Below are 12,419 nucleotides of genomic sequence, written 5' to 3'. Positions count from 1 at the left end.
ATTTAAAAGAACCTTATAAAATAGGAAACAAGAGGAGTAAATAAAAAAGGTATCTAAATAAGCAGGTTAAAACTATTAGCACTTCTGTGCAACTCTTAATTTGTTGATCAGGAAGATGGTTTTACCTGTCAAAGTAAGAAACACTATGATGAACAAACAAGGATGAACATTAAAAAAAATAATTATTGTAACACAACAGCAATAAAACGAACAGTATGTAAATTCCGCCACCAGGGGGCTCTCAATCAAAACAGTAACAAAAAAGGTGATGTCGAGGCTGGCGAGGAATCATGGGAGTTCTCTCTGCTCCTGACAGAACAAACTCCGACTAGACCCTAATCAAGATAAATGACACTACACATGGGCAGATTACCTGAGCACGGTAAAAAATCCCACACTAAGAAAATTCCTGACGATGTACAGACTCAGCGAGCACAGACAAAAAGAACTGGCTCCCAGAGGAGGACAGACTCTGCCCCCACTGTGACACCTTACAGGTAGAGCTCCACTTCCTCACATCTTGCCCTAAGTATCAGGCTGTGAGGGAGGAATACTTCCCCAGATAGTACATGTATTCCCTGAGTTTGAACACTCAACACACACACAAAATCTCCCATATCTGCTGGGAGAAAAACTAAACTGTGAAATGATAGCAGCAAAATTCATCACAGCCGGTCAGAACCTGAGGACAACGGAACTGAACACACACGAACACACAAAAACAAATTAAACACACAAACATACACACACACACACACACACACACACACACACACACACACACACACACACACACACACACACACACACACACACACACACACACACACACAAAGGCACAAACAAACATAACACTTAATCTCATACACACCATTACCATTATTGCTAGTTATTATTGTTACTTCTGAATTGTTAATTATTATTTTTGATCATGATTATTAGATTATTTGTTATTACATGCTTTGGCAATATATTTACACATTCATGCCAATAAAGCTAATGGAATTGTTTACTGACGATGTATTCAAGTATAATTTACATGAGGTTTTTATCACAGCAGCACAAACAGCAACAGTATGGCAGCTTTCAGTCACAGCTCACACTTCCTTATGTAGAGGACGTAACCGCTGGTGTTTCCACGGCAACTATAAACATTCGATCTGTCATGCCGACCCATCGTGGCGGACGCCTTGACAAGACACGTCCCTTGACAACTATAAAATGAAGGATTTCTCTGGCTTTGATAAGTGTAGGAAATATTTGAGGTAAATACTCAACAACAACAACAAATATAACATGGATTTTTGTACATTTTTAATTAATCTAGATATTTTAGTGTAAATATTATTGTCATAAAATTCTACATATTTTACCTTTAAGTTCTTTTTTTTAATTCAACTCGCACTGACTAGGGCAAAAATATTTTTAAAAGGGCATAAACTACAGCGAAAGAGTGACATAAATAGTTGTACAGAAAACTTTTCAGTGCATTTTGTCTAGGTAAAGAACTGAACTTTATAGAAAAATCTTGGTCACTATTAATGACAGACTGTATATTGAGAGGATGATACTGTTTTAATACCAGTAGCACATTATGACAGGAGAGCCCAAATGAAGTATTTGTATTTGGAAAATGCTACAGGTGTATTTCAGGCCAGAACACCTCACCAAATACATACCTTTAATAAGGCAGGCCTCCTCTTCTTCTTATAATGCTTTCAGGTAGATGACATGTAGATCAAGGTCACTTTACTGCCTTCACTGGAAAAAGAGTATGCGGGGTTGTACTTCATATAAGGTTGTACAACTTTCCTGTTCAATGAATAGGCATATCTTACTTTAATAACAACTGATAAATAACAAAACAAATCTGAAAACTAATTGTCTAACAAGCCAGTACTGGATGCAAAAGGATCTGGCTCTATCTTTTATCTGATGGTTCTAGTGTCCTCTGTTTGCTCGGGCTAATGAAAAACAGATCTGCTAAGAAGTTCCTTGGCAATAGTGAAGGAGACAGAGAGTCCACTTAAGAATCTGTGGTATGCAAATCAGCCAGTGTGTTAGTGGGCAATGACAAAACATTGGGAGTTAGAAAGTCATGTTGTAGCTGATATGCATGTAACGTTAGCGATAGGCAATATTACGAGTGAAGACACTGGAATACACGTGAAACACGATGAATTAAAAAGTATAGTTACCTGTTGACTGATGTGTGTGGTAGCCTACGGTGCGACGCGTTTCAACTGCCTTCGTCGGAAAGCTCCAGGTTGTTGCACAAACTATTGGCAAATATATTATGTAGCCTAGGCTATTTGTCAAACCTATAGACCAACATAAGCATAACTTAATCAAGAAGACGCTCTCATTTCATCCTCTTTGCAAAGACCTTTCAGAATAAAGTTTGTTTTTTAGCATAAATTAAATCGATTTATGAATATAATCTCGTAAATTTACGAGATTAAACTAGTAAGTGTACGACTTTATACTCTTTTTTTTTTTATTCTCTTTTTATTGAATGGTTTTTTAAATTAAAACAGAAACAGGCAATGGAAAAAAAATACAAGGAACAACTCATTTTTATTCAGAGGCTATATGTTTCCCAAACCTGTCTGCAAATTCCCACTCACTCACCCACCCCGCCCTCCCCCCCCCCCTCACGCATGTTCCCAGTTTCGTACATACATATATCCACACAAACCTATACATACATACATATCAATCAATAATAATTGATTAATAAAAATAATAAATAAAATAAAAAACAACAACAAAATGTAAACTATTTTCATGTTGTCAGAAATAGACTATGGACTGACAAGCCCCTTATTGGTGCCATAGATAACAGGACCACATGCAAAATATTCACAAATATTTAAAAGGTTGGTCTGGTGTAAACCTCCTTGTGACATGATATGTTGTCAATGTTCCACATTTTAAAGAGCGATTGATTTACCTGTATACATTTTTAGTTAGAGAATACAGTATTTTATAAATTCCTGCCTGTTTATATATGTCTCTAAATGCATACATATACACATATATATACATGCACTTACTCACATACATATACCCATCCTCACACATACATGAATACACATACTCAAAGTGCACATATACAGTATATACATACATACGCAAGTGCCGACCATATACATACATCATTATTATAATATTCCCCTTTTCTTTTTTCTTCTTCTATTTTGCTTGATAAAGTTGATAAATACAATGCCACATCCAGTAATGAGTAGAGATAGTACAATACATCTCATGACTTGGAACGTCAGAGGGATAAACCAGCCTATTAAAAGAAAAAAAATACTGAACTTTGCTAAAAGTAAAAATGATCAAATATTATTTCTGCAGGAAACTCATATTCTCCAACAAGAAGCTATGAAACTGAGAAGGGAATGGGTTGGCCAAGTGTCATCCAGCACATATAATACCAAAAGTAGAGGGGTGGTAACTCTTTTTCACAAAAAACGTAACTTTATCATCACACAAAATATAAGTGACGCTTACGGGAGGTATGTCATTACTGTTGGTTCTCTTAACAACATCCAAATGGCATTTATTAATATTTATGCGCCCCCCCAATTCTGATGGTACTGTGTTCCATGAAATGAATAACCACATCTCAACGCCGGGAGATATCCCTATCGTGATAGGGGGGGGATTTTAACATTGTATTGGATAAAGTTATTGATAAATCGCCCTCTGCTCCTAGCAAAGGTAGAAATAATGCTGAAAAAGCTTTGAATACTCTGATGAAAGACCAAGCATTAGTGGATATATTTTGAGATTAACACATCCGACAGAGAAAGATTACACTTTCTATTCAATACCCCACAATTCACATTCCAGATTGGACTATTTCTTGGTGAGCAAGCCTTGGGTGGACAATACTCTGACTTGCAGTATAGGGAGTCGGCATATCTCAGACCACAGTCCAGTGGAACTTGCCATCACACATTTTCAAAAATCCAGACAGCAGTTTAACTGGCACATGTATGGGGGTTCATTTCAAGACAAGGAGCTGTGCAAGTTTATTAATACTGAAATTGACAACTACCTTGAACATAACATGGGCTCAGTGTCCTCATCGAGTATATTGTGGGAGGCCTTAAAAGTCTACTTAAGAGGTCAGATAATGGGATTTCAAGCCAGAAGGAAGAAACAAGAGACAGAGAAGCAACTAAAGTTGGAAGCATTATTAAAAGAAGCTGAGACTGAAATGTACACGAATCCCATAACTGGAAATATTAGGAAGGTTACCAGTCTCAAATTTCAACTTAACTCCTTATATGCAAAGTTAGTGGAACATGCTTTGTTCACAACATAGGCAAAATTTTATGAGGACGGTGAACGAGCTTCTAAACTCTTGGCATGCAGACTTAAAAAAGTAAAAACTAGGAACATAATTACAGCTGTAAAAGATAAATGTGTTGACTAATGAGAAACAAATAAACAACATCTATAAGGAATATTTTGAGTCATTATACCAATCAGAAATAACACCATCTGACCACGAAAGTATTAACCACAAGATGGAGCTATTTCTTAATCATATACAAGTACCATCTATCAATGCTGAGGAAAAAAGTATAATAGAGGGAGATATAACAGTAGAAGAAATAAATATAGCTATCCTCCAAATGGCTCCCGGCAAATCACCTGGGATGGACGGCCTCCCATAAGAATTTTACTCAAAGTTTCAACACAAACTAACACCCCTACTACTGGCACACTACAATGAAGTTTTTCTAACTGGCGCTTTCTCCACTTTTTCAAATACAGCATCAATTCTTCTTCTTCCCAAGAAAGATAAAGACCCCTTGCTTTGCGGGAGCAAGCGTCCTTTGTCTATTCTAAATTGTGATATTGTCCAAAGTGTTGGCTAATAGGCTGGAACGGGTAATAGCTAAATTGGTTCATCCAGAACAAGTAGGTTACATTAGGCAACAGCACAGCTCCGATAACATCAGGCATCTATTGAATATAAAGTGGGCAAAAAGAAACTCCCCATCTCCTACCCTGGCACTGTCCTTAGATGCTGAAAAGGCCTTTGACAGGGTGGAATGGGGTTACCTGTTTAATATACTGGAGAAATATGGGTTTGGCCCCTATTTCATCTGGTGTGTTAGTAGTTTATATTCTGGGGCCTGTGCCTCTGTTATTACAAACGGTTTAGCCTCTCGCACTTTTGAACTACATAGAGGGACCAGACCGGGGTGCCCCCTATCTCCCTTGCTGTTTATCCTTGCCCTGGAGCCTCTTGCTATTGCAATAAGAGAGAACTCTGATATCACAGGAGTGACGATAGCCAATAAAATTCATAAAATATTATTATACGCAGACAACATTATCTTGCTCCTCTCCCAGCCCCTACAGTCAGTTAAGAACGTCTTGGCAACAATAGATGATTTCTCCACCTTCTCTGGATACAAAGTAAATTGGTCCAAAACAGAGGCCTTCCCCCTCTCCGATCCGGATTTATGCCTGACTTGAGTGCATTTAACATTTCCGTTCCTCAACAAGGCATTACATGTTTAGGCATTACATTTCCACAGGATATAAAGAACATAGCAAAAGTAAACTTTGGACACACACTTGAGGAAATTAAAAAACAACTCGGGAGGTGGAAGGGACTGAACCTATCCCTTTGGGGTAAAATATCCTCCATAAAAATGATGGTCTTCCCCAAACTATTTTATTTACTAAACATGCTGCCAATCCAAATACCTGATAATATATACAAACAAGTTAATAAACACATACATAATTTTTTATGGAGTGGACGCAAGGCACAATTTAGCCTAACAACTTTACAAACACCCAAAGAAATGGGAGGGTTTAATTTGCCTAATCTCCAACTATATCATTGGGCTTTCACACTTAATAAGTTTATAATGACAGTTAGATCTCCCTTACCCGAGCCATCCTGGGCTAATATCGAGCAACACTTCATCCTACCCGCTCAGTTGAAAGATGCTATACATATTAAACAGCAAGGTGTAGTAGAACAACACCCTTGTCTGAGTTTCATTTACCACATCTGGAGGAAGATTCATAAAATTACCAGGGAAGCTGTATTACAGTCTCCATGGGTACCCATTTGTGATAATCCATTTTTATCTATAGGTAAGAAGCCGATCCAATGGAAGGAGTTGCATAGAAGTGGCATCTCTAAAGTGGCTGATTTATACACAGAGGTTGGATTCAAATCATATAATGATCTGAAAGCAGAGATGTCTCCTGTCCAATTACCTTGGTGGAAATATTTCCAATTAAGAAGTGCAGTCGTATCCCTCAGGAATAATAGTAAAAAGAACCCGTCTGCAACACATTGGGACAAATGCTCACTAGAACGAGATCAATCTAAAATAAACACACCTGGAATCTATAAAGAACTTATTAACTTACTTATTAAGATAACATCGAACTTTCAGGGAACAAGGAGACTGTGGAGTACAGATTTAGGGTGCGACATAACTGAAGAAGAGTGGGATGAGGTCTGGCGCAGAGCCCATACAGTCTCCAAAGACATTTCACTGAAATTAACACAACTCAAAACCATGCAACGATACCACTGGACCCCTAGTAAGTTACATAGAGTAGGCCTCAGACAGACAGGCACCTGCTGGAAATGTTCATCTGAGACAGGGACCTACCTACACATGGTCTGGGATTGTATAAAAATTAAGAGCTTCTGGGTGGAGGTATGTCAAAAAGTAAGTGAAATAATAAGTAAGCAAATAGACCCAGTCCCCGCAGTTTGCCTGCTTGGTGTAATTTCCAGACTCGAATCTCAAACTAACAGCAAGTGGCTGGCTACAGCTTTTGCAGTCGCTAAAAAGCTAATATACTGTAGATGGAAAGACGTTTCAGCTCCCATCACCCTAGACTGGTATCATGCACTTGGAAAAATAGCCAAACTGGAAAAAGTCATATACAGCAACATAGACGCTGTGCACAAATATGACATAATGTGGGGCCCTTTTCTCTCTTTTATGATATGACTCGGTATTGACTCTGATCTGCGATTGAACAACTGTTCTTGAGTCATAAATGGGAAAAAAATAAAGAAAGAAAGAAAGAAAGAAAAAGCAAGTACGACTTTATTCTTGTAAATGTACGAGAAAAAAATCTTTAACGTGACCCTAAGATATAAAAGGTGTAAAAGCTAAAGGGTTTACATGTTTCATTTCATTTAATATTTCTATTATCTATTTTTGAAAGTAAAAAGTTAAAGATGTGTGCTCTTAGAAATAAGTAGAGGCTGTTTGCTATTTTATCCTAAAGTTTCTGAGTATTCTGAAGTGTTTTACATACTAGCCTAAGTGTATTTTGAAAGTAATATTTGGAGTTAGAATTTTTGTTTTTTTTACATTTAGTCTTTTATAAGTGCATTTGAGATCTTATTATTGATCTAAAAATTCTTAAAAAATGTTGTAAGCTTTAAAAAAACTGATATTCAAGAGACACATTTAAGATACTGTTAATTTAAAGGTTAAAGAGATTTTATTTCATTATCTATTTACAAAGGTTGGTCAAAGCAATGATCTAAGATGTCAAAGACAGGCGAGCCTACAGTTCAAGTGAGGGATAGTGCAGATAAAGGTGAAGATGGTGATGCTGAAGACCAACAAGAGAGAGAGCAGCAACCAAGAACTAGTAAAAAGAACCAAATACTTATCAGAGAAGGGTAAAGAAATGCAAGATGGAAAAATGAAAGGGATTCAACAAAGGTTCAACTACATTTATGACAAATGGAAAATTCAAGTCAGATATTCGAAGCAGTCATTATCAAAATCAACAGAGCCTTTATCTGAAGACTTCCTTGGGAAAAAAGTATTTTTGCAGATATCCAACGGGTTTATGATGAACTACGCAAAGTCTCAGCTCCAGACAAAGACATTTGTCGAAAAGTAGATCTGTGTGTAAAGGTTTCTAAGTTCATTGTGTCCAAAAGCCTAAAGTCGACTGGATAGAAAAACTTCAGGAGAACAGCAAGATGGGCCTGAAGCAGGTTCTCTCTTTGACTCAATCTTGTACAAATAAGGTTCTGTCACTTCTTTATTGAAAAGCGGTTCAGAACAATCAAGCAAACCTTCTGTAAAACAACAAGAAGCTGCAGCTGATGCTGCTGCAAGTCAAGCTGATATGAACGTGTTAAATGAACAAGAAAAAGAACAACTAGAAATAAAGCGTATTGAAGCAGAAGCTAAAATGAAGTTAGCTGATCAAGAGGCAGCAGCTGTAAAGCATCATTTAGAGCAAGAAGCAGAAGAGCTGAAACAAAGATTAAAGAGAGAGGAAGAAGAAGCTAGAATTAGAGCTCAACTGGAAGATGAGTTTACAGCTCTACAGAAGACTCTTGAGAAAAAGAAAAGAAGAATACAGCATTTGGAAGCAGTAAAAGGTCTCAATTCAGCAAGAGCAAAAATGCAGGTGTATGATCAAGTCAAGGCCACTGAAGAAGACCTGACAGACATTGTAGCGTATGAGGCAGGAGCAGACAACCAAGTGCCAACTCCCACAAGACCTCTGCCCCTACAAATGTTTCCAGAACTCGTCAAGGTGCTTGCAGGAGCTTTAAGTGACAACATAATTCCAGTTCCTGAACCTGCAGTATTTGGTGGGCATCTATTGAAATACAAAGACTGGTAACTCTCCTTTGAAACACTGATTGACCAGAAGAACGTTGAAGACAAAGAGAAGATATATATGTAAGTGAACAAACTAAGAATGCACTTGATGGCTATTTCCTACTTGGGACTGAATCTTCCTATGCTGCTGCTTTTGGAAGAAAGATTTGGAAATCCATTTACAATTGCAAAATCATATGGAGACAAACATCAAGCATGGCCCAAGATAGGACCTAATGACAGTTTTGAGCTTAGAGAGTTTGTGGATTTTCTCAGAATTTGCAAAGCTGTTATGATTGACATAAAGGCATTGGAAATCTTGAACGACTGTAATGAAAATAGAAAAAATAATTCGAAGTTACCAGATTGGCTAACAGTAAGTTGGAACAGAAAGGTTATTGAAGAAAAAGAGGAGAGAAACCAGTTCCTCTCATTCAGCCAATTTGTGAAGTTTCTGACAATGGAAGCAAAAGTTGCGTGCAACCCAGTCACATCATTGCAGTCACAGAGACAAGGTGAAGCTGAAAAGCCAAAATTCCAAAAATAGACACTTTTTGGAACAAAGACACTGACCACAAGTTCTAATGAAAAGACATGTATAACATGCATATTCTGTAAGAAGAATGGTCATGATTTGCACAAATTCAGGAAGTTCATGGAGAAATCAGTGTCAGACAGAATCAGATTCATACAAGCTGAAAAGATCTGCTTTGGTTGCCTCAAGTCAGTTCACCAATCAAAGAGCTGCAACAGTAGTGTTTGCAACATGTGCCAAAAGCATCAAGCCTTATGCCCAGCTAATAGACCTTGGGTGGAGTGTATTTGGCCATGTGAATCCACATGTTGACTACGGTGATGTTATTGGAATCAGTCACTGCATAGTGTTAAGACAGGTTACACCAAGTTCAAGAAAATTCTAATGTCTACTACTACCCTCTTATCCAGCCCTTTTATGGAAAACCCCCAGGCACGCCAACTACTAAACCTCCAACCCCCACAACCGCCAAGCCCGGTAACCCTACAACAACCACTAAGCCGGGCATGAACACTCCCACTTCTAAACCAAGTGGCCCTGAGCCTACAATAAAGCCAACCATTAAGCCAACAACTGCATCTTCCCCTTCAACTGCTCAAACGACAAAACCCAGCAAATATCCAGGTCCAATGAGTCCATTTTTGCCTTACTACCAGGCCCCTTTACGTTTCGTACAAATCTAGTAAGGCAGGTAAACACCCAGTTGACCAGAAATGAATGCCCCAAACTGGCTACAAATCTGGACTCCAGCCTCGGTCGCACCTACATCCAGGCTTCAACTACTGGCAGCCTGGGCCCTGGTTTCCTCACTCCACAGGCCAAATTTGAATGGCAAAATTCTCAGCCATAATAACTCCAAAGGTAAGCCTTGCTAGTGATTTTATGATGTAGTTTAAATCTTTCAACTGGGTTTCTTAACCTTTTTGTAAGGTTCTGTGTCCTACCATACTGAGCAACAATATATAAAAAAAATATATGTTGGTCCCACTCATGCTTAATTTTTCTTTCAGTTTCTCTGCATTTGTGTGTCAAAGCTAATTGCAGGACCTATATGAATTCATGAAACTGGGTTATCACATAACTTCCTGGTAAAAGCAATACTGACTTCCTCTGAAAGAGCTACACTACACAGGTGGAACCGATTCGGCATAATTAAAAAGCAATCGATCTAGCCCGCCCTGCTTCTTCTGATTGGTTGTTGCAGAACCTGCTAACACTAATTGTTGCACTTCAAATAGCCGCAGCAAAGCATTGATCTCTGGTTCTTACCATTTCCAGGAGTCAAAACAGAATGATGCGAAAAGGAAAAAGGAGACGTGGTGCTGTTTACTTGGCTGCAGCTGTTATTTTTACATGTTATTTGGCGCAAACCATTGACTGTTACCAATTGAAGGAAACAGAAAGAAGAGAAGGACGAAACGACCCTCATGCAGCCAAAACAGCAGCTGTCCAGGAGGGAAGAATTATTTTCGGGAGAGGCCTTGAGAAAGGGTCTGGCTTTGAGTCTCAGGTCATAAATGGAACCAAGAAGACCTTCTCAAATGTTTCTACTGAAGATGAAGCTGCTTATCAAGCGGACTCTCCAGGTAAAAATATATTTAAGTCTTTTATGATATTAAATTGTTCGGCTCTTTTTATGGTGACTCTTGGAAAAATCACATGGTTATTTAATTAGTCCAATCAAGCTGGCCTAAAGAACATCCACATGATTCCGATGACGGAGAATCATCATGGAAGCTTATGACACCCTCCCTGCAGTGTGGTGAAGACCAAATGAAGTTCAGAGCAGTGGGACAAGGTGTTTCACAGTTTGCAGTGGACCAAGGTAACTTCAATAGGATTTCGCTACCGCTGTGCTCTCATTATAAAGTGTAGCCTATATCTTGATTGCACTCTGACTGAGAATTTGTCCAAATAGGAAAAGCACATCCAATGCCTCTGTCCCAAATCCCACCAACCTGTGGCTACACAATGCAAAGGAACCCTCTTGCACTTGTAATGTTGGTCCCCTATGATGGCTGCAACATGGTTCAAGAGGTAATTTTTTTGTTTCCTGAAATGCAAGATGTTGTGTACGGTGGGAAAATGATAACTCTGAAAGCAGCTATTTTCACATCATCTGCAACTATTTTCTTAATTAATTTATCTTCTAAAAAACATTAAGAACCTGATTGGGGTCTGTATAGCGACCTGCTAAACTTTGATTATGAATTGGTAAATGGTTATTCTTGGGTGTTTTAGTTTTTGACGCTCAATTGATCGTAATTCTGTTAATCTAATTCCAGTCCTAGTGTAACCCAGTGGTTTGCTTAACATTTTGAATTTTTTTTTCTCCTCCTTAAGGATGGGTATTATAAGCTCCTAATGCGCTGGCGAGGAGTTCCAGTCGCCCTCTTGTGTCCATTTTACCCTCTGCCAGTCACCGCAACTCCATCCCCGATGTTTCCTTGTCCCTTCTTCCCACATTGCGACCCTCTAGTGACTACTACTAAACCTACTACTACCAAGACTAAACCGACTAAAACTAAACCGACCAAAACTAAACGGACTAAACCGACCAAAACTAAACCGACTAAACCGACTAAGACTAAACCGACTAAGACTAAACCGACTAAACCGACTAAAACTAAACCGACTAAAACTAAACCTACTGAACCGACTAAAACTAAACCGACTAAAACTAAACCGACTAAACCCACTAAAACTAAACCGACTAAACCCACTAAAACTAAACCGACTAAAACTAAACCTACTAAACCGACTAAAACTAAACCAACTAAACCTACTGAACCGACCAAAACTAAACCGACTAAACCCACTAAAACTAAACCGACTAAACCCACTAAAACTAAACCGACTAAAACTAAACCTACTAAACCGACTAAAACTAAACCAACTAAACCTACTGAACCGACCAAAACTAAACCGACTAAAACTAAACCGACTAAAACTAAACCGACTAAACCTACTGAACCGACCAAAACTAAACCGACTAAAACTAAACCGACTAAACCTACTGAACCGACCAAAACTAAACCCACTAAAACTAAACCGACTAAAACTAAAACTACTAAACCGACTAAAACTAAACCAACTAAACCTACTGAACCGACTAAAACTAAACCTACTAAACCAACTAAAACTAAACCAACTAAACCTACTGAACCGACCAAAACTAAAGCGACTAAAACTAAAGCGACTAAAAGTAAACCGACGAAGACTAAACCGACCAAAACTAA

General features: G+C 38.4%; 1 protein-coding gene and 1 long non-coding RNA gene across 2 annotated transcripts in view; one reads left to right on the top strand and one right to left on the bottom strand.

The window, feature by feature from the left end:
• Positions 1-12,419, top strand: part of LOC132979118 (proteoglycan 4-like) — a gene marked incomplete at its 3' end in the record, with an annotated part of 37,894 nt that overhangs the window by 24,364 nt on the left and 1,111 nt on the right. The window lies entirely within an intron of this gene.
• On the bottom strand, positions 11,969-12,340 carry LOC132979119 (uncharacterized). The gene is made up of 3 exons (XR_009674023.1): positions 12,314-12,340; positions 12,203-12,247; positions 11,969-12,049 (listed from the first exon to the last, which is right to left on the bottom strand). It is a non-coding gene; the product is annotated as an uncharacterized LOC132979119 (long non-coding RNA).

This window comes from Labrus mixtus, chromosome 8, assembly GCF_963584025.1.
Source record: "Labrus mixtus chromosome 8, fLabMix1.1, whole genome shotgun sequence".
NCBI lineage: Eukaryota > Metazoa > Chordata > Actinopteri > Labriformes > Labridae > Labrus > Labrus mixtus.
The sequence above is the reverse complement of the archived record's forward strand: the minus strand, read 5'-3'. Positions and strand labels throughout refer to the sequence as shown.